At 39.8% G+C, this 19,896-nt stretch overlaps 1 protein-coding gene across 6 annotated transcripts in view; it reads right to left on the bottom strand.

The window, feature by feature from the left end:
* GAPVD1 (GTPase activating protein and VPS9 domains 1) overlaps window positions 1-16,767 on the bottom strand; it is a 64,295-nt gene extending 47,528 nt beyond the window's left edge. For all 6 annotated transcript variants that reach the window (XM_077768227.1, XM_077768230.1, XM_077768231.1 and 3 more), the window contains exon 1: window positions 16,740-16,767. The gene's annotated coding sequence lies outside the window, so the exon portion shown is untranslated. The remainder of the gene's footprint in view (window positions 1-16,739) is intronic.
* Between the last annotated feature and the right edge of the window lie 3,129 nt (window positions 16,768-19,896).

The following is a 19,896-nucleotide window of genomic DNA, read 5'->3' as shown; positions in this document are numbered from 1 at the left end:
TAGTGTTAGGATATCTGCAACTTCCTTGCATATGGTTCAGCAAAAAAATAAGAGGAGATTAAAACAATTTTTAATGTTTACTTTTGAGAGAAAGCGAGAGAGAGGAGAGTGAGCGAAGAGAGCACAAGTGGGGGAGGGTCAGAGAGAGAAGGAGACAACAGAATCCTAAGCAGGCTCCAGGCTCCAAGCTGTCAGAACAAAGCCCAACACAGGAATCGAATCCACAGACCGCAAGATCATGACCTGAGCTGAAGTCAGATGCTTAACCAACTGAGCCACCCAGGTGCCTCAAGATGAGATTTTAACAATGCAGCAAAATGTAAACAACTGTTGAATCTAGGTGAAGGGTAGATGATGATCACTGTACTATCCTTCAACAATTTCAGTTATGTTAGAAATTTTTCAGGGGCACCTAGGTGGCTTAGTCGGTTAAGCGTCTGACTTTCGCTTAGGTCATGATCTCGCAGTTCGTGAGTTCAAGCCCCGCGTCGGGCTCTGTGCTGACTGCCAGCTCAGAGCCTGGAGCCTGTTTTGGAGTCTGTGTCTCCCTCTCTCTCTGACCCTCCCCTGCTCACGCTGTCTCTCTCCTAGAAATAAATTAAAATATTAAAAAAAAAAAAAAAGAAATTTTTCATAATTAAAAAACAGGAAAAAATATTTTAGAAATTCTCAAACTGTGCCCTTCTTACTGCTTTAATACAATCTAATTCAACAAATATATTACTGAGCTTTACTGGAGCTTAGCCAGGTCCCCTAATCTCAAGGAGCTCATGGTCTAATTATAACCGAAAATACTGTTCAAGATAGGACACATAAAATGTTTCCAATGACATAGCAAAATATGAACCAATTTATGCAATTCAGAAATTAAAACCTTCAAATATAGCTTCACTTAAAACCTTCAAATATAGCTTCACTTTAAAAAAAATTAACACATGAAAGTAATGCTCCACTTAATCCAAACAAGAATTCATCTTCTAAATCCTTCAGCAGCTCCAAATCAAAGATATTTTAAGTAAATCTAGACAAACTTGCTAAACATTTTCTTCTTTCATCAAGTTCAAGAATTGTTTTAGTGCTTTTTCTTTCTATAATAACCTGGCCTGAATGCTGACAGAAAACAGGTAATAGATTACCTGCCATACAAAATGATACTTTTCAAAACATTATTATATAAATCCATAATCTTCTCATTACCACATAAACATAAGAAAATGCCAGTAAACCACTGGGTAAAATGTAAGAGATTAAAAATATTAATTAACTCTGACCTATATTTTTGTCCAGTTTACCTAAATAAAATTTGTATCTGAATACTGCTTTATACAACATGTACCACACACTGGAGTATAATGATATTATATCTCTCTCTCTCCTCTTAGACGGTAAACACTGAGGGAAAGAATTCAATTTTGTGTCCTAACATAGCTGATGGCAGGTAGGAGCTCAATCGTGTTGAGTGAACTCAAATCAGGTGCAGCAAGATTATTAGTGCACACATTCTGAAAACATAATACCCCCCCCACACACACACATACATAATAATACCTAACTGGTCACTGCTTAAAAACAACAATTGTCAGGGCGCCTGGGTGGCTCAATCAGTTAAGCATCTGACTTTGGCTCAGGTCATGATCTCACAGTTCGTGGGTTCAAGCCCCACATCGGGCTCTGTGCTGACAGCTCGGACCCTGGAGCCTGCTTCGAATTCTGTGTCCCCCCTCTCTCTTTGCCCCTCCCCTGTTCATGCTCTCTCTCTCTCAAAAATAAACAAACATAAAAAAAAAAAACAGCTGCCAAAAGAGGGTTTGAGAATGTAAAAAGTAAAGCCTATAAAGTTGTTCTGGTCTTCTAAGGCACCCTATAAGACAAGAGTTAACAGCTACCGAAAAATAGCTTAAATAAAATACATGCAGAAATAACTAAAAGTGGGGAAATTTTACCGTACTGAAAACAACAGGAAAGTACAAACATCTGCAAATAAGTTAGTATCCTGAAAAGTAATGACATTGTCAATATCAAACAATAACAATATTCATATCAAGCTAGCATTTATTTAGAACTTTATTATTCTAGGCACTGCTATTTTTTCCTCATTGAATCCTTATAACCGTGTGGTGACTGTGCTCTCATTAACTTCATTTAAACGTTGAGGGGCGCCTGGGTGGCTCAGTCGGCTAAGCATCTGACTTCAGCTCAGGTCATGATCTCATGGTTTGTGGGTTCCAACCCCCATCAGGCTCTGTGCTGACTGCCAGCTCAGAGCCTAGAGCCTGCTTCTGAATCTGTGTCTCCCTCTCTCTCTGACCCTCCCCTGCTCACGCTGCCTCTCTCTCTCTCTTAGAAATAAATAAAACATTAAAAAAAAATTTTTTTTTAAGTTGAGAAAAGGGTTGATATACCTAGCAAGTAGCTACATCAAAATTCACATTGACTCAGTTCTGATTCAAAAAATAGCCTTTGCTCACGGGGCGCCTGGGTGGCTCAGTTGGTTAAGCGTCTGACTTCGGCTCAGGTCATGATCTCACGCAGGGTTCCTGGGCGTCGGGCTCTGTGCTGACAGCTAGCTCAGAGCCTGGAGCCTGCTTCAGATTCTGTGTCTCCCTCTCTCTCTGACCCTCCCCTGCTCACGCTGTCTCTCTCTCCCCCCACCCCAAGAAATAAATAAAAACATTAAAAAATTTTAAAGAGTAGCCTTTGCCATCAACCAACTACTCTAGACATTTTGTCAGTCATATTTACCTTAATTTTCAGTTCTGCTAATAACTGACTCCTTAGAGTTAGTTCCTTTTATCTATTGGCTTTTACTTCAACTGGCTTCTAGTGTATCTACTTCATTTGAGTTTACACTCATTTAAAATATAGGTGGACACCAAGGATGCCTGGGTGGCTCAGTCGATTGAGTGTCCAACTCGATTTCTAAGCAGGTCATGATCTCATGGTTGTGAGATCAAGCCCCACATTGGGCTCTGAGCTAGGCAGGGAGCCTGATTAGGATTCTCTCACTCTCCCTCTGCCCTTTGCTTGCTCTCTCTCTCCTTCTCTCAAAAAAAAAAAAAAAAATTTACAAAATTTAAAAATACAGTGTGTCCTGAGGTGCCTGCATGGCTCAATCAGAAGAGCATGATCTTGGGGTCATGGAGTTCAAGCTCCATGTTGGATGCAGAGATTACTTATATAAAACTTTAAAAATAAAAATTAAAGTGACCCCAACCCTCACATCTTGGCTGAGCTTAAATTCTTTATTTCCTCTATGATCTTAATATCAAAAAGGAATCTGGGGTGCTGGAGTGGCTCAGTCGGTTGAGTATCTAACTCCTGATTTCAGCTCAGGTCATGATCCCAGAGTGGTGGGTTTGAGTCCAACGTCGGGCTCTGCACTAAGAGTGAAGCCTGCTTAAGATTCTATCTCTCCTCCTCTCCTAAACTCATGCTCTCTCTTTAAAAAAAAAAGTGGGGGCGCCTGGGTGGCTCAGTTAATTAAGCGTCTGACTTTGGCTCAAGTCATGACTTCATGGTTCATGGGTTTGAGCCCTGCACTGGGTTCTATGCTGACAGCTCAGAGTCTGGAGCCTGCTTCAGATTCTTTGTGTCTCCCTCCCTCTCTCTGCCCTTCTACTGCTCATGCTCTGTGTGTCTCTCTCTCAAAAATAAGCATTAACAAAAGAAAGGGGGGGCACCTGGGTGGCTCAGTCGGTTAAGCATCCAACTTACGCTCAGGTCATGATCTCATGAGTTTGAGCCCGGCTTCAGGCTCTGTGCGGACAACTCAGAGCCAGAAGCCTGCTTCAGATTCTGTGACTCCCTCTCTCTCTGCCCCTCCCCCACTCACGTGCTGTCTCTCAAATAAAAAGCATTAAAAAAATTTTTTTAAAGAATCTTAGAATTGGTAAGCCTGTTAAAAGCGATCTTATCCAATTTAATTGAATTCAACAAATATTTTCTGAATGTCTTTATTGTACCAGGCACTAATAGTACAGGACAGAACACACACAGCCTCTGTCCTCATAAAGTTCAGTTAACTATGATGCCAGGAACAAGTAAACTACAAGTAACTACAAATGTGTGTGTGTGTGTGTGTGTGTATCTTTTATTTTGAATGAACTGCCTTTCTCATGATCAAAGCCAACCCTCACTTTTATGCTAATTTCCTCCCTTCACATCTAGCTACTCAAGAATATTACTGTAATAATTCCAACTACCCCATCCCCCCATCCATATTTCCCTCTTTACTGGATATTCTCACCAATATATAAACATGCTATTAATTTTCATCTTTAAAAAAACCTCTCGGTGCTTGGGTGGCTCAGTTCGTCAACTGTCTGACTCTTGATCTTGGTTCTGGTCACGATCTCACGGTTTGTGAGTTCAAGCCCCATGCTGGGCTCTTTGATGACAGTGGTGAGCCTGCTTGGGATTCTCTGTCTCTCGCTCTCTCTGCCCCTCCCTCTCTCTCTCTCTCTAAAAATAAATAAATAGGGGCGCCTGAGTGGTTCAGTTGGTTAAGCATCTGACTTTGGCTCAGGTTATGATCTTGTGGTTCATGAGTTTGAGCCCCACACTGGGCTCTGTGCTGACAACTTGGAGCCTGGAGCCTGCTTCAGATTCCGTCTGTCTGTCTGTCGTCTCTGCCCCTCCCCCACTCGAGCTCTGTCTCTCTCTCAGAAATAAAATAAAAAATAATAAAAATAAACACATTTTTAAAAAATTATAGAGATAATGACAACTACATATAAAGTGGGATCCTGGCTGGGGTGCCTGGGTGGTTCAGTCAGTTTAGCGTCTGACTCAGGTCAAGATCTAGAAGTTTGTGAGTTCAAGCCCTGCACTGGGCTCTGTGCTGATAACTCAGAGCCTGTAGCCTCCTTCAGATTCTGTGTCTCCCCCTCTCCCTGGCCCTCCCATGCTCATGATCTGTCTCTCTCTGTGTCTCAATAATAAAAATGTTAAAATAGGGCACCTGGGTGGCTCAGTCGGTTAAGCATCCAACTTCAGCTCAGGTCATGATCTCACAGTTCGTGGGTTCGAGCCCTGCGTCGGGCTCTGTGCGGACAGCTAGCTCAGAGCCTGGAGACTGTCTTTGGATTCTGTGTCTCCCTCTCTCTCTGACCCTCCGCTGCTCATGCTGTCTCTATCTCTCTCTCAAAAATAAATAAAACATTTAAAAAAATGTTAAAATAATAATAATAATAATAATAATAATAAATAAATAAAGTGGGATCCTGGAAGAGAAAAGGACATCAGGTAAAAACAAAGGAAATCTAAATAACATGAACTTTAATTAATAATAATGTGTCAATATATTGGTTCGCTGAGGCCTCTGACTGGCTAAGTTGGTTAAGCATCTGACTTCAGCTCAGGTCATGATCTTATGATCTTATGGATCTTGTGAATTCAAGTCCCGCATCAAGCGTGGAGCCTGCTTCAAATCTGTCCTCCTGTCTCTCTGCCTCTCCCCCACCCATTCTCTCAGAAATAAAAACATTTTAAAAATGTGTGTATGTATATATATACATATACATATATATATAGGTTTGCTAATTTTAACAAATATACCATGCTAAGGTAAGATGTAAGTGATGGGGCAACCTGGTGCTAGGTATATGGGAACTCCTTATTCTACCCTCTCAATTTTTCTGTAAAACTTAAACTGTTCTAAAAATATATAAATTTAAAAATTTTTTAAAGTTCATTTATTTGTTTTTGAGAGAACGAGATAGCACACGCAGAAGGGGCAGAAAGAGAATCCCAAGCAGGCTCCACACTGTCAGCAGAGCCTGATGCGGGGCTTGAATCCACGAATCATGAGATCATGACCTGAGCCGAAACGCTCTACCAACTGAGCCAGCCAGGTGCCTCAACACATTCCAGTGTTTAAACTATTTTCTCTGTTTACTGTGATCAGAAGTGAAATGCAGAAACTTCGTAACAAAATTTTCATATGTACATTACATTTTGCACTAATTCCTGGTCAACTGAAGCAAAGCAAATATGTTTATTTCCTAGCCAGAACTGTTTAAGAAAAGACTGTTTTTATACTAATTTCCATTTAACGGCAAACTTTTTAAAACTGCATTATAAAAGGTAATGGTTGACGGGCACCTGCAAAAGGATATGAAAGAGAACTACTTCCTACAGTATGTTCATGGGTTGTAAAGGTTTAGTAAGTTAATATATGTAAAGCACTTTAAGTGTTGACAACAATTTCTGAGGAAAAAAATAAAAAACATATAGTATGTGCATATATATTTGGGGAAGAAAAGCTTTAATTTTTTGCATTATTTTTAGATTTTTTTTTAAACAAAAAACATTACTTTTGTAATTAAAAAAAAAGAGAAAACATAATAAAAACTTGGGACTAAGATTCCCCCCTGCTGAAAGATCTGCTAGTGCAATTAAACACTCAGGACCAGATAAATTCCATGAATAATAATATATTACGAGTATGAAATTTTTATTTATTTTTTAACATTTATTATTTTTAAGAAAGATAGAGACAGAGCACAAGTGGGGGAAGGGCAGAAAAAGAGGGAGACACAGAATCCAAAGCAGGGTCCCGGCTCTGAGCTGTCAGCACAGAGCCCGACACAGGGGTCGAATCCACGAACCATGGGATTGTGAGCTGGGATGAAATCGGACTTTTTTTTCTAATGTTTTATTTATTTTTTGGGGGGGGTGATAGCAGGGGAGGGGCAGAGAGAGAGACACACAGAATCCGAAGCAGGCTCTGGGCTCTGAGCTGTCAGCATAGAGCTGGAAGCAGGGCTCAAACCCACAAGCTGTGAGATCATGACCTGAGCCAAAGTCAGACACTCAACCGAGCCACCCAGGTGCCCCTGAAATCAGACACATAACCAACTGAGCCACCCAGGCGTCCCATAAGTGTGAAAAATTTCAAGTGCAACAAAAAGGACAGTACTTCTGGACACAGTTCAACAATAACAATCTACACACCAACAAGCAGAACTGCAATGGCACCAATCTAGAAATGGGTATCAGGAATTTTCACCATTAGATAAATCTCCATTAATTTTATTAGTCTGAAATTAAATATCACCAAATGTAATTTCTTCCTATTCAACAATCTCTAATGACAACTCACTAGACATACATAAAGCTTGAGCTCAAGATAAACTATATAACTAAAAAAAAAACAAACATAAAATCCTTAAGAGCCCTTTGAGAACTTCGGAGAGGAAGATTTCACCACCTCACATGCTTTGAGGAAGCTTTGGTCCCCTGGATAAACTTAGCTTCCTCCATAAATACAGTGGGTGAACAAAACAACCAAAGAGAAAGAGAACTGTGAGCTTCAGCTGCATTTTTTGCTGAGCTGTAATACTGGTAAAGCCTGTTTCAAGATCCAAGAGTCCACCCTCAAAATTAGGGAAGGTATAATAAACAGCAGACTGTCATTCCATTTCATCAGATTTACCAGAATAGTATCTCATAAAATTACAAATATTTTTTAAGTTTATTTTTATTTATTTTGAAAGATGGAGAGCAAGCAGGGGAGGGACTGAGAGAGAGGAAGACAGAATCTCAAGCAGGCTCTGCACTATCAGCATGGAGCTCTATGTGGGGCTCAAACCCATGAACCATGAGATCATGACCTGAGCAAAGATCAAGAGTCGGACACTTAACCAACTAAGCCACCCAGGTGCCCCATAAAATTATAAATACTATCAAACTTCAAGCAGCATTATTACCACTGACTACGTTTTACCTAAAAGGAACCTCCTGGACCATAAAAAATAAATAAATAATAAATAAAATAAATCTAATTAGCTAAAATAGCTCTTCAAAAAGAAATCAATCATGAAGAATCCTCCACAGAATTATGGAATTCCTAATTTTAACTAGTTTATATAATGCCTACAAAGAGAGAAAGAACTCAAAAAATGCCAGTTATTATTATCATTAATGATGGAACAGAAACTTAATCATAAGGACACTTAATAGGTCACTTTCTCAGAATCCAAGCTGGCCCATCACAACCTTGAATAGTTAGATATTTATTTAAAAACACCTGGTTTTAGGGGCGCCTGGGTGGCTCAGATGGCTGAGCATCCAACTTCAGCTCAGGTCATGGTCTCGCAGTTTGTGGGTTCTGGCCCCGCATCGGGCTCTGTGCTGGCAGCTAGCTCAGAGCCTGGAGCCTGCTTCGGATTCTGTGTCTCCCTCTCTCTGTCCCTCCCCTGCTCACGCTGTCTCACTCTCAGAAATAAATTTTAAATAAATAAATAAATAAATAACACCTGGTTTTAGAAGACTCAGAAATTCCTTAGGTTGTAAAGGAGGTAATCAAGATGAAATAAATTCTGCAAAAATAATTCACCTATGCCTTAAGTTTTTCCGGTACAAAAATCTGTATTTATAAACATTTTGCAATTCTGCCGTATGATTTTTAGACCAAATGTATTTTTTATCAGCTAGTCATGATTTATAAGTAATGGAAGTAAAATCAAGAGATGGGTCAGAGTTTTGCATTAGAAAGTGAAAGGAGACAGTTCAGAGTGGGTTAAAAATAGATGAGTTTAGCCTAAGTCCTAAAAACTTTAAAAATGCATGTATTTGGATAAAATTCAGATTGCTTGGGAAGAGAAATTGACTCTGATCCTATAAAAAGAGAAACAGGCTAAGATTTTTTCCTTAAAATTTTCCAATTTTAATCATTTCAAAGATTCACAGAAAATAAACTGAAAACATAAATTAGTAAGCAAAAAATAGGAAGAAGAACTGAACACGACTGACGACATGCTTCCCACTAATCTCTAGCGTGGGTGTACCAGCATTATTACATGGTAGCAAGACCAAGCAAGCATCTTTTCGGACAGATTAATGAGCAGACATCTTGCCTGCTTTTACAGTTACAGCACTGTGCTTAAAGCCTTATATTTTCGGGGCGCCTGGGTGGCTCAGTCAGTTAAGTGTCTGACTTCGGCTCAGGTCATGATCTTGCTCAGAGCTTGGAGCCTGCTTCGGATTCTGTGTCTCCTCTCCTTGCCCCTCCCCTGCTCACACTTTGTCTCACTGTCTCTCAAAAATAAATAAATGTAAAAAAAAAAAAAAAAAAAAAAAAAGCCTTATATTTTAGAAGTGGCATACAAAAAGGTGTATACAAAGATAACTGTGGCTTGATATGTATAGATATATTTATATATAAAATTATACTGTTAGCATTAAGTTATACTTTCTTTTTAAACATTTACTTAACCTTTCATTTACATATATTGAACTATAAGTATCAACAGATATTCACCACTTCTGAGTATTATATTGCAGAGTTCAAAATTGGGTTTCAGGGGCACCTCGCTGACTCAGCTGGAAGAGCATGCAACTCTTGATCTCTGGGTCATGAGTTCTGAGCCCCATGTTGGGTGTAGAGATTACTTAAGCAAAAAACCTTAAAAAACAAAATAAGAGGCGCCTGGGCGGCTCAGTCAGTTAAGTGTCCACCTCTTGATTTTGGGTCAGGTCATGATCTCACAGTTGGTTTGTGGGTTCATGCCCTGCTTTCAGCTCAGTGCTGACAGTGCAGAGCCTGCTTGGGATTCTCCCGCTCTCTCTCTCTCTGTCTCTGCCCCTCCCCAATTGTGTGTGTACACACTCTCTCAAATAAATAAACTTTAAAAATAAATAAATCACTAAATAAATAAAGCTTTAAAATGAAACAAAACTGGTTTTCAGCTTAGGAACAGTGAAAAACTGCCTTTCTGAAAATGCTTTTANAAACAGGCTCCAGGCTCTGAGCTGGCAGTCAGCACAGAGCTCGACGCGGGGCTCGAACCCACGAACCGCGAGATCATGACCTAAGCGAAAGTCGGACGCTTAACCGACTAAGCCACCCAGGCGCCCCTGAAAATGCTTTTAAAACTAAAAAATTGGGGGATAGTAGCATCCTGACTTCAGCTAAGGTCAGAATTTCATAGTCCATTATTTCAAACCCTGCATTGCTGCTGTCAGCTTGGAGCTCACTTTAGATCCTCTCTCTCCCCCTCTCTGTCCTTCCCCACTGGTGCTCTCTTTCAAAAATAAACATTAAAAAAAAAATAACAAAGAAAATGGTTTTACAAAATCATAATACATATTGAAATATACTCCCCCAAAATTGGAAAACGTAGGTTAAATATAAGGAAATTTTAATGAAATATAATTTAAAAACAAGAAATCAAACAGCTCAGTCCCTAAGGCCTCTTCTGAAATGTATACATGATATAGAAATTATTGGGCTTCATTCCTTTAAGAATGAAAATACATTGATTAGGATTACTTACAGAATTAAAGCCACAAATAATTTTTTTTTTTTTTTAGAGAGAGAAAGAGAGCACAAACGCGGGGAAAGGGGCAGAGAGAGAGAGAGAGAGAAAGAACCTCAAGTAGGCTCTATGCTCAGCACAGAGCCCAACTCAGAGCCTGATCCAACGACCCTGGGATCATGACCTGAGCTGAAATCAAGCGATGCTCAACCAACTGAGCCACCCAGGTGCTCCAAAGTCACAATAATTCTATGAAAACAAAAGTTTAAGCAGTTCAAATGCAAAAAAATACATAATTAAAATCCTTTATGCCTATGAAAAAATGAATTCCAGAGAGGGAATTACATGTGTGAAAAAAAACAAAAAATTGAAAGGGTAAAAAAATGAATTAGCTATTTGAGAAATTCTTTTTCAAGTACTGGTCTTTCCATAGCAAATAAGAGGGATTTCGTTTGTATAAGCCTTTTACAAAAAAAAAAAAAAAGAAAGAAAAAAAAATCACACTTTACCTTGGAGAATCCTAGAGTAATGAGTAATCAACTTGGCTGAATATAATCCTTTAAAAAAATTTAATGTCTGTTTATTAATTTTGTGACAGACTGAGTGTGTACATGGGGGAGGGGCTCAATCTCACAACTGTATGACCACAGCCTGAGCTGAAATCAAGTACTGGATACTTAACTGATCGAGCCATCCAAGCATCGGCAAATTTTTTTTTTAAATAATATGAAACGTCCCACTATTTGGAATATAGTCACTTTCCCTCTTCAATTTTCTACAAAAATTAGGGGTAATTTTTCCAAATAAATTAATTTAACTTGCTGCAATTTTCAGAATACCATTATCAGGCAGCATCGCCTCTAAGGTGGGAAGTGCCCCGTGCCATCACTGGAAAGCAGCTCACAAACTCACAGTGGAGCCAACTGGGAGAAATGAGAAGTGACAGCACTGTGATAGTGTCCAAGAACACACGAGAAGAGTAAGGTTTGTTTTAAAGTCAGGGATGTGGTACCAAAGAGGAAAAGTGAAAGATTGAGAGCTGGAGCATCAAAAGATGAACTAGCAGCTACTGAATGAAAGCTACTACTTCCTGATGCTTTTCATATGGTATTGTTATTAGTTAATCCTATCACCTCCGCTTTACAGATGAGGAATCAGGTTTAGAAAAGTCAAATAACTTACTGACAAATCACTCAGCTATTATTCAACAGAGAATTCAAAACTAGATTTGTTTGATTTCACAGTCCACACTCTTCACTTCCCTGTGCTGCCTCTCTGGCTTTTACAGAATATTGACTTCAGGCTCCCAGTGAGCAGTTTCACTGCAGTGAGCACTAGGAAGGGAGTGATATACCTGTGGGCAAATGATCACATACTATCCTCTGGGTAACTCCCATTTTTCAGTATTTCTTCATCCCAAATTACCTTTACAATCTTCCCTCCCATTTTTCCATTTTACAGACCTAATACACTAGCCAGAAAAAGAAAAAGAAAAGGGAAAAAGACTTGGATATTCTAATTTACAAACTCCTCTTCTTTGCTCAAGTTGTTCCCTACACCTGTAGCTCTTCTCCAATAGCCCTAGTACCAATTACATCTATGATATTTGGTCCAGTTCAAATGTCATCTCTTTCACAGAGCATTCCCTAATCTTCCACTCTCCCGTTCAGTAGTATCTCCAGTCTAAATCTTCTTGACCCTTTGTACTGGTACCTCTATTAATAACTCGTGAGTTTGAGAAAGTTTTAAAATAATCACTCCACTGATTACGTATTAACTACAAAGGAAAAAGGGTGCCTTTACAATATAAATCTACTAGATATTACTTTATTCAAATGACGAAATTATATCAGTAATGAAACTGATGTGTGGTACCTTTCATGTGATACACTGAGACCTAAAATCAACTACACAGCATTCCAACCAAAAATGTTTAACGTGAATCAGATCATAAAGAAATATTCTGACAAATCCAAATTGGGGGCATCCTAAAAAACAACTGGTCTGGATACTTGGATACTTACTGTTAGGAAAGACCTCTCCCATCCCCCACCAAAAAAAAAAAAAAAAAAAAAAGCTGGAAAACCAGTCCAGATTAAAGCCGGCAACTAAATGCAATGTAAGCTCCTTAAATGAATCTTGGGGCAAACACAAAACCAAATATCTAAGGACAGTATTGAGACAATTGGGGAAATTCAAATATATATTATACATTAAAGAATAATATCCACATTAAATTCCCTGAAGGTGACAACTGAATTGCAGATATATAGAAGAAAGTGTTTGTTCTTGGGAAATATATGCTAAAAGCATTTAGGCATAAAGCATCGTGATGGTATATATATATATATATATATAACTCACAAATACTTCAGCAAAAAAATGTGTCTACTAGTGCATAACAAGCATAGCAAACGGTTAACTACTGAATCTAGGTGAGGAGTACAAAGGTGTTGTTAAGACATTCCTGTTGCAACTCTTCTGTAGGCTTAGAATTTTTTCAAAGAGTTGGGAAACAATATTTAAAAGTTATGGATTCAGGGGTGCTTGGCTGGCTCAGTGAGAAGAACATCTCTACCCTGGGTGTAGAGATTACTTAAAAAAAAAGTTATGGATTCAAAACAACAAAATCAACAGAAAATAGGGAAAGGTGCAAAGATGATTTAGCACTTGTATTCTGCCTCCCAGAATTTACTGTTCACATCATCATAGTTTTTAGTCTTTCAAGAAAAATTACAGTATCATCCCGTTTGCCATCACCTCCACCCATTCTTATTGACTTCCGGAAGTTGGGAATTTATGGGTAGAGTATGCCCATATTCAACTTTACTACTGCAAACATTGTCTCTCAAGACAGCTGTACCAATTTAAACTCCACTAGCAGATGCTAAATTACCATTTTCAGTGACCTCTTCACTAATATTTAATACCATCAGACATTAAAATTTGTTATCGATTTGATGTGAACAATTTGGTGTCATTTATAACAATCTACAATAAGTAAAAGAGGCTTAGCAAAATAAGAACTTCATCAGCAGGGGTGCCTGGGTGGCTCAGTCGGTTAAGCGTCTCACTCTTGATTTTGGCTTAGGTCATGATTTCATGGTTTGTGAGATCGAGCCCCACACTGGGCTCTACACTGACAGCACGAAGCCTGCTTGGGATTCTCTCTCTTCTCTCTCTCTCTGCCCCTCTCCTGCTTGTGCTCAAAATAAATAAACTTAAAAAATAAAAAAAGACCTTCATCCACAGACCCTTCCTTTTATCACATCATTGCAGAAAGTTAAAAATAATCAAACACGGCTGCATGTATTAAGAACGATTAGTCCCCACTTGAAACCAAATGCCCACAAAAACACCATATAATGTTTGGGAAATAATGTGTCTTTTAAAAAGTGTAAGAAGAAAAGATTCAAATTCAACCAACCCAGCATACATAATATTCCTTGGAAGACTTTAAAAATAGATTTGTTTTATTCCCAGAAGTAACCTAGCTCTTATAAATTAACTCATCCATGTACTTATTCAGCAACTATTTATTGCATACCTGTTATGTGCCAGCCATTATTCTAGCACTGTGGCAAACACAAAGTCCCCATTCTCACAGAGCTAACAGTCTAATGGGGAGAGAAAAATACTAACATACAAATAACATAAGATCATATACATTCTATAAAAAAATGAAGGGACAGGGGGCAAAGAATGACAAAGGAGGCAGCATAAGTACACAAAAAACCACCAGGCAAGACCACTACAAGACGAGACCTCACCAAGACAGTGATTTTGTAATATGGTGTGTTCAATTCAACATAGAATATTTCAGCACCAACATCGTTTCATAAAATACTCTTCTTTACTTTTCCATACTCCCCCTTTATTTTCTCAAAACAAAACAAAAAAGTTTGCTGCACTGGCTTTTCCATTATTGCTATTATTTTACAGGGGAAAAAAATTCACACAAGATACTGACAGGTGCTTTACAAATAGGTGAGAATTTCAAGTCACACATATTCTAAAGAAATGTTACAACTGATTTGTCAGTAAGAAGTATGATGCCAAAATGGAGCTGAACTGTTTGTGAGAGTTCAAGCCTGTATCTGGCTCTGTGCTGACGGCTCAGAGCCTGGAGCCTGATTTGGATTGTTTCCCTCTCCCTCTCTGCCCCTCCCCCACCTGCACTGTCTCTCTCTGTCTCTCTCTCTCTCTCTCTCTTTCTCTCTTTCCCTCTCTCAAAAATAAATAAATATTTTAAAAAAATTTTTAGGGGCGCCTCGATGGCTCAGTTGGTTGAGCGTCCAACTTTGGCTCAGGTCATGACCTTACGGGTCGTGGGTTCAAGCCCCACATCGGGCTCTGTGCTGACAGCTCAGAGCCTAGAGCCTGTTTTCAGATTCTGTGTCTCCCTCTTTCTCTGACCCTCCCCTGCTCATGCTGTCTCTCTCTCAAAAATAAATTAAAAAAAAAAACAACACTTAAAAATTTAAATTTTTTTAAATTTTTTTAAATGTTTAAAATAAATAAAATAGAATATCAAGAAAACGACTTACCAATTCTCCAACTGTATCACCTGCACATTTACTTTCTATCATATATGAAAAGAATAGCAATAGGAAAACATATTTGAAGAGAGATCTTGTAGGTTTTACTTAAGGATAAAAGATATAGAATATCCCTCTTTCAAAAGCCACACTACCTACATCATTTAAAGAAAACCAGCATGCATTAAAATCTCCTTTCACAGGCTTACCCAAGTGCTTAGGCTTCAACCATTTAAAACTATGAGGTGCCTTACTAGAAAAATTGAAGAGCCAAAGTGTTCACTTCCCTTTTTTCCTAAGATTATTTTGCTGATTCCCCAGTACCCTGAATGAAATATCTGCAGTCTATTTTTCAAAATTATTACCCTGACCCAGCCAAATCATTTCTTTTACTTCTCTATTTTACAAAATTCCCTCTTTCATTTATAATACTATCTGCTTTGTCTTCTTTTTTTTTTCAAAGTATTTAATTTTTCTAATGCTTTTTATTTTTGAGAGAGAGAGAGAGAAAGAAAGATTGTGAACAGGGGAGGGCAGAGAGAGAGGGAAACACAGAATCTGAAGAAGGCTCCAGGCTCAGCTGTCAGCACAGGGCCCGACACAGGGCTAAAAATCCACGAGANAGTCTCTCAGACTGCTTTTATTTTTATTTTATTTTATTTTAATTAATTTATAAATTTTTAAGTAATCTCTAGACCCAACACGGGGTTTGAACTAACGACCCCGAGATCAAGAGTAGCATGCTCTACTGACTGAGCCTGCCAGGTGACCCTCAGATTGCTTTTAAATGCATAATTAAATACTCAAAATCACAAAAGAAACCAATTGGACTGAACTATTAGCAAAACAAATTAAAAATCATAATTCGGTTATGTATGTACAACTTTAACATCACGTTAAAGAACAAGATCTAACTGTGTTTATTAATACCATAAATTCGAAGAAGAGATAAGCATTATAAATGGTATTTTGAGATATCTGCAAAAACTGCAAACATGACACAAAAATTGTTGTAATTTTTATTGGTGACAAAGTCACAGGCATTGGTAATTCTACTATGGTTTGTTGCCTACATTCATAATGAAGGAACTAATAAACTAGTTATCAGATAATAAAAATAAATGGGATTTTAGCCCCATTAGAATTCAAAGATCCCCTATAGTCTACCCACCAAATGGTGAAATCCCAGGTTAGAAATCCTTTCTAGTGCAAAGCCGTGCTCAAATGGACTTCTGTTACAAATTTTAATATAAAAATAATGATTCCTCCTTGGACCTAGCTCTCATCTGAACGTAATCACCATGCCTGCTTTTCCGCAGACTTATACACAGAACCCTATTTCTATGGTTTCCATTTCCAGCACCCATTTAAATTCTGGCAGTCAATAAAAGGTGAAGTTAAAAGAAAGGAGACAGAGGCAACCACCAGTCCCTCACTTCCAAGACATCCAACAGCAAGTGAAAAGATGCCAAGTATAACGTGTGTTTTTCAGAGGTGGGCTGCCCCCAGACCCGTGAGTCCAGCTTGTCAAGAGTCCCGGAAGCATGACATCTTCACCAGCGGCACTCAGAAGACATTCCACCCGTTTCTCGCCTCCTATACTCAGTTCTCTACCTGCCAGGTCGCTCGCCTGTGGCTCCCACCCGAAGCCGCCCCGCGGTTCTCCGGTCCCTTCCCATCCCATCCCCCACGCGTCCCTCCCTCCTGTCTGCCCCAGGCCGCCCTGGCCCCTGCGCGCCGCGGGATCTCTCCCATTGGCCTGACCGTGTGTCCCCCAATCCTCACTTCTCCCGACGCGAGAGGGAAGGGCCCAGGGCCCAGGGGTCAGCTGGACTGGGCGGCCCGGCCATTAGGCGCAGGCTGAGGCCCTAGGCCAGAGTAGCCCGGCTGCCAGGCAGCGAGCCGCGCACTCCGCGATGATTAACCGGAGACGCGCACTCACCAAAAGGATCACACAGAGGAGGGCGCNCCGCCTCTGCCGGGCCGGCCAGCCTCTGGCTGGAGTGGTCGTGGGCGCCTGCGGTACCGAGAAGCGTCTTCCGGAAAGTTGTTCCTCCCCAGACGCGGGCGTCTGCTGCCGCGTACGGTGCTGCTGGATGTGAAAAACCCGCAGGAACAGATACGTGTAAAGTAAGACAATTTAGAGCATTTACGTTTTAGTTAACAAGTGTCACTTGCCCAGGACACACACGCCAGCGCGCGCGCGCGCACACACACACCCCACCTCTCCCTATCTGTTAAAACTATCGCAAATTGCCTTCAATGGTATCTGGATTTGCGGTTTAAACCTGAGTTCCCAGTCCTCATTTTATCGTTTTACTTTGTAAATTTGACCATACAGTTTAAGTTGACTGACTTATCATTTTACAAAAAAAGTTCAGATACATTCAAATGTCAAGTTAACCGAGCTGAACAGTCATAGAAGCCTTAGAATTGAGAGACACCTTAAAGGTCATTAGTCCAGCTTCTGCCCAGGCAGGAATTCGCTCCTGTACATGACAGCTAGATGGTTTTCCAAGTTCTGTTTCATCAATTCGAATTTCAGGGATCTCACAATCATAGGACGGCCTGCTCCACTGTTGGACAGCTCTAAACGTTAGAAAGTTCTGGCTTGTGTGAACTGATTTACTTCCTTCCACTGCTAGTAGTTATGCCTAGAGCAATATAGAATATTTTCCACATGACAGCCTTTCAAAACATTGAAAACAATGATTATATCCTCCAACACTGAGAGACGCCAGGCAAAAAAATAATAATAAAAATAACAATAGTTTACCAACTATTTCAAATATGAATCAGCTCTGAGACTGCTTTACACTTAGTCATTCTCTCTGATATATTACTCTTAAAAATTGCCAAAATTTGTTTCATATTTATTGCCTCATTTTATTACGATAGCATTCTATAGTTAGCTACTCAGGTATTATCGCTGTCATATTGCCATTCAACTGATTCAAGAATTCAGTTCAATCAAAGACTATCAGCTTTATTTGAAAGCATTGCTGAGACTCTCAGCAGAATGAAGGGGGAAAAAAAGCCACAGGATACAGTTTACAATCTAGGGTAAGAGGGTAACTCACACAGATTAAGGATCATAATAATAAGCTAAGGTATAAAGTTCTATGAGAATCCCTGAGAAAAGCTTCATCAGGTTGAGGGGCCATGACTGTAAGAAGAAGGAGATGACATTTGGCAGTTATTGGAAGGCTGGATTTCAAGAAGGGAGATAGCATGTGAGGATTGCTAAGGAAGAACCCATGCTGAGCAAAATGAATGTGTAAATGAACACAGTTTGCTTTCACTTAACTCTGGGCTGGAGCACACACGCCATGGAGGAGAGGAAGAAAAGGACCCCAAAAGTTGCAAAAAGTTCTTGAGGGTCGTGAAAAGAGCACTGGGATTGTCAGTTGTTTTGAGCCCTACTCTGTCATCTATAAATGAAGAGCTTTAACTAAATAGGTAAGGTTTTCAACTTTTTCCCCACCTAGCACACTCCAGAACACAACCCGCACATTAGAACAGTGGATCACCACAACAGTAGTTCTTGTGGAATATGTAGTAGGTAGTGTACTTAACACCTTTTACACATGAAGAAGTGAACTGAAGAGGTGAAAAGATGCTTGGGGCGCCTGAGTGGCTCAGTCAGTTAAGCATCTGACTTTGGCTCAGGTCATGATCTCACGAACCGTGAGATCTCACGATTCCTGAGTTTGGAGCCCTGCAATGGGCTCTGCACCGATGGTGACAGCCCATTTGGGATTCTGTCTCTTGTGCTCTCTCTGCCCCTCCCCTGCACGCACACGCGCACACACACACTCTCACTCTCTCTCAAGAAACTTAAAAATATATATTTAAAAACAGAGAGTTGCAAAGATGCTCAAAAACAAAAAATAGTACTCCCTGAGGGCAGAGAACCCCAGTTTATTCACCACTGTCCTTCTGGAACCTGGCATGCTGCCTAGGATGTAATACATATTTGTTTTTGTTTGTTTCCTTTTTTGTTTGTTTATTTTTGAGACAGAGAGAAACAGACCATGAGTGGGGGAGGGGCAGAGAGAGAGGGAGACACAGAATCTGAAGCAGGCTCCAGGCTCTGAGCTGTCAGCACAGAGCCTGACGCAGGAATTTGAACCCACGAAGTGTGAGATCGTGACCTGCGCCGAAGTCAGACACCCAACCCCTTATTTACAAGGATATAAAGATACTTATCCATAGTTATGAAATTCATACTGTATAGAGCTCAGTTCTTCAGATTCCTCTCTACTCTCCATTAGATTACTCTGCTGCAGAATCAGGGAGCAGTGACAAACTCAGAATTTTTAAAAAAAATTCTTCTCTTTCTTTCTGTTTGTGCACAGCCAGTTTTAGAGGTAAGCCCAGAAAGCAGATGCTGTGCCAAGTGATTTGAGAGGCCTTTTGCAAGTATTTCTGGACAAAAATATTTTATCCTTAGGTCTGTGAAAGGATCCTGAAATGTCATCATTGGTATAAATACATTGAATCATGGATATTAGAGTTGAGTCTCGGGGTGCCTGGGTGGCTCAGTCGGTTAAGCGTCCAACTTCAGCTTAGGTCATGATCTCATGGTTTGTGTGTTCAAGCCCCGCATAGGGCTCGGTGCTGACAGCTAGCTCAGAGACTGGAGCTGATTCAGATTGTGTCTCCCTCTCTCTCTGACCCTCCACTGCTCATGCTGTCTTTCTCTCAGAAATAAATAAAACATTAAAAATTAAAAAATAAATAAAAATTAACAAAAAAGGAGTTGAGTCTCAGAAATCATCTAATCTAACACTTGCGTTTGTATGAATTTGGAGATTGTTCTAAAAAAAAAAAATCCTAATTAAAAATACATGGCCCTGGGAAACATAACATTTTAGCATAGTATGCACCTATACTTAGGAAAGAAATATGTCAGTTGAGAGCAAACCATACCTGAAAGAAAAGCAGGGTCATATCCAGAAAGGAAGATTAGGAAGTGGAAGAGCAAGATTAAGGGGTAGAAACAAGGACCTCACCTATGATCTGATTTTTCTACTTGGCACACAGTATGGGAAATAAGTTACTTTGAAGTGATAGTACTGCTTGCCTGTGGAAAGCCA

The sequence above is a fragment of the Crocuta crocuta genome, unplaced genomic scaffold (genome assembly GCF_008692635.1).
Source record: "Crocuta crocuta isolate KB4526 unplaced genomic scaffold, BGI_CrCroc_1.0 scaffold35, whole genome shotgun sequence".
Taxonomy (NCBI): Eukaryota; Metazoa; Chordata; class Mammalia; order Carnivora; family Hyaenidae; genus Crocuta; species Crocuta crocuta.
Note: the sequence above shows the minus strand (reverse complement) of the source record. Positions and strands in the feature narration are given on the sequence as shown.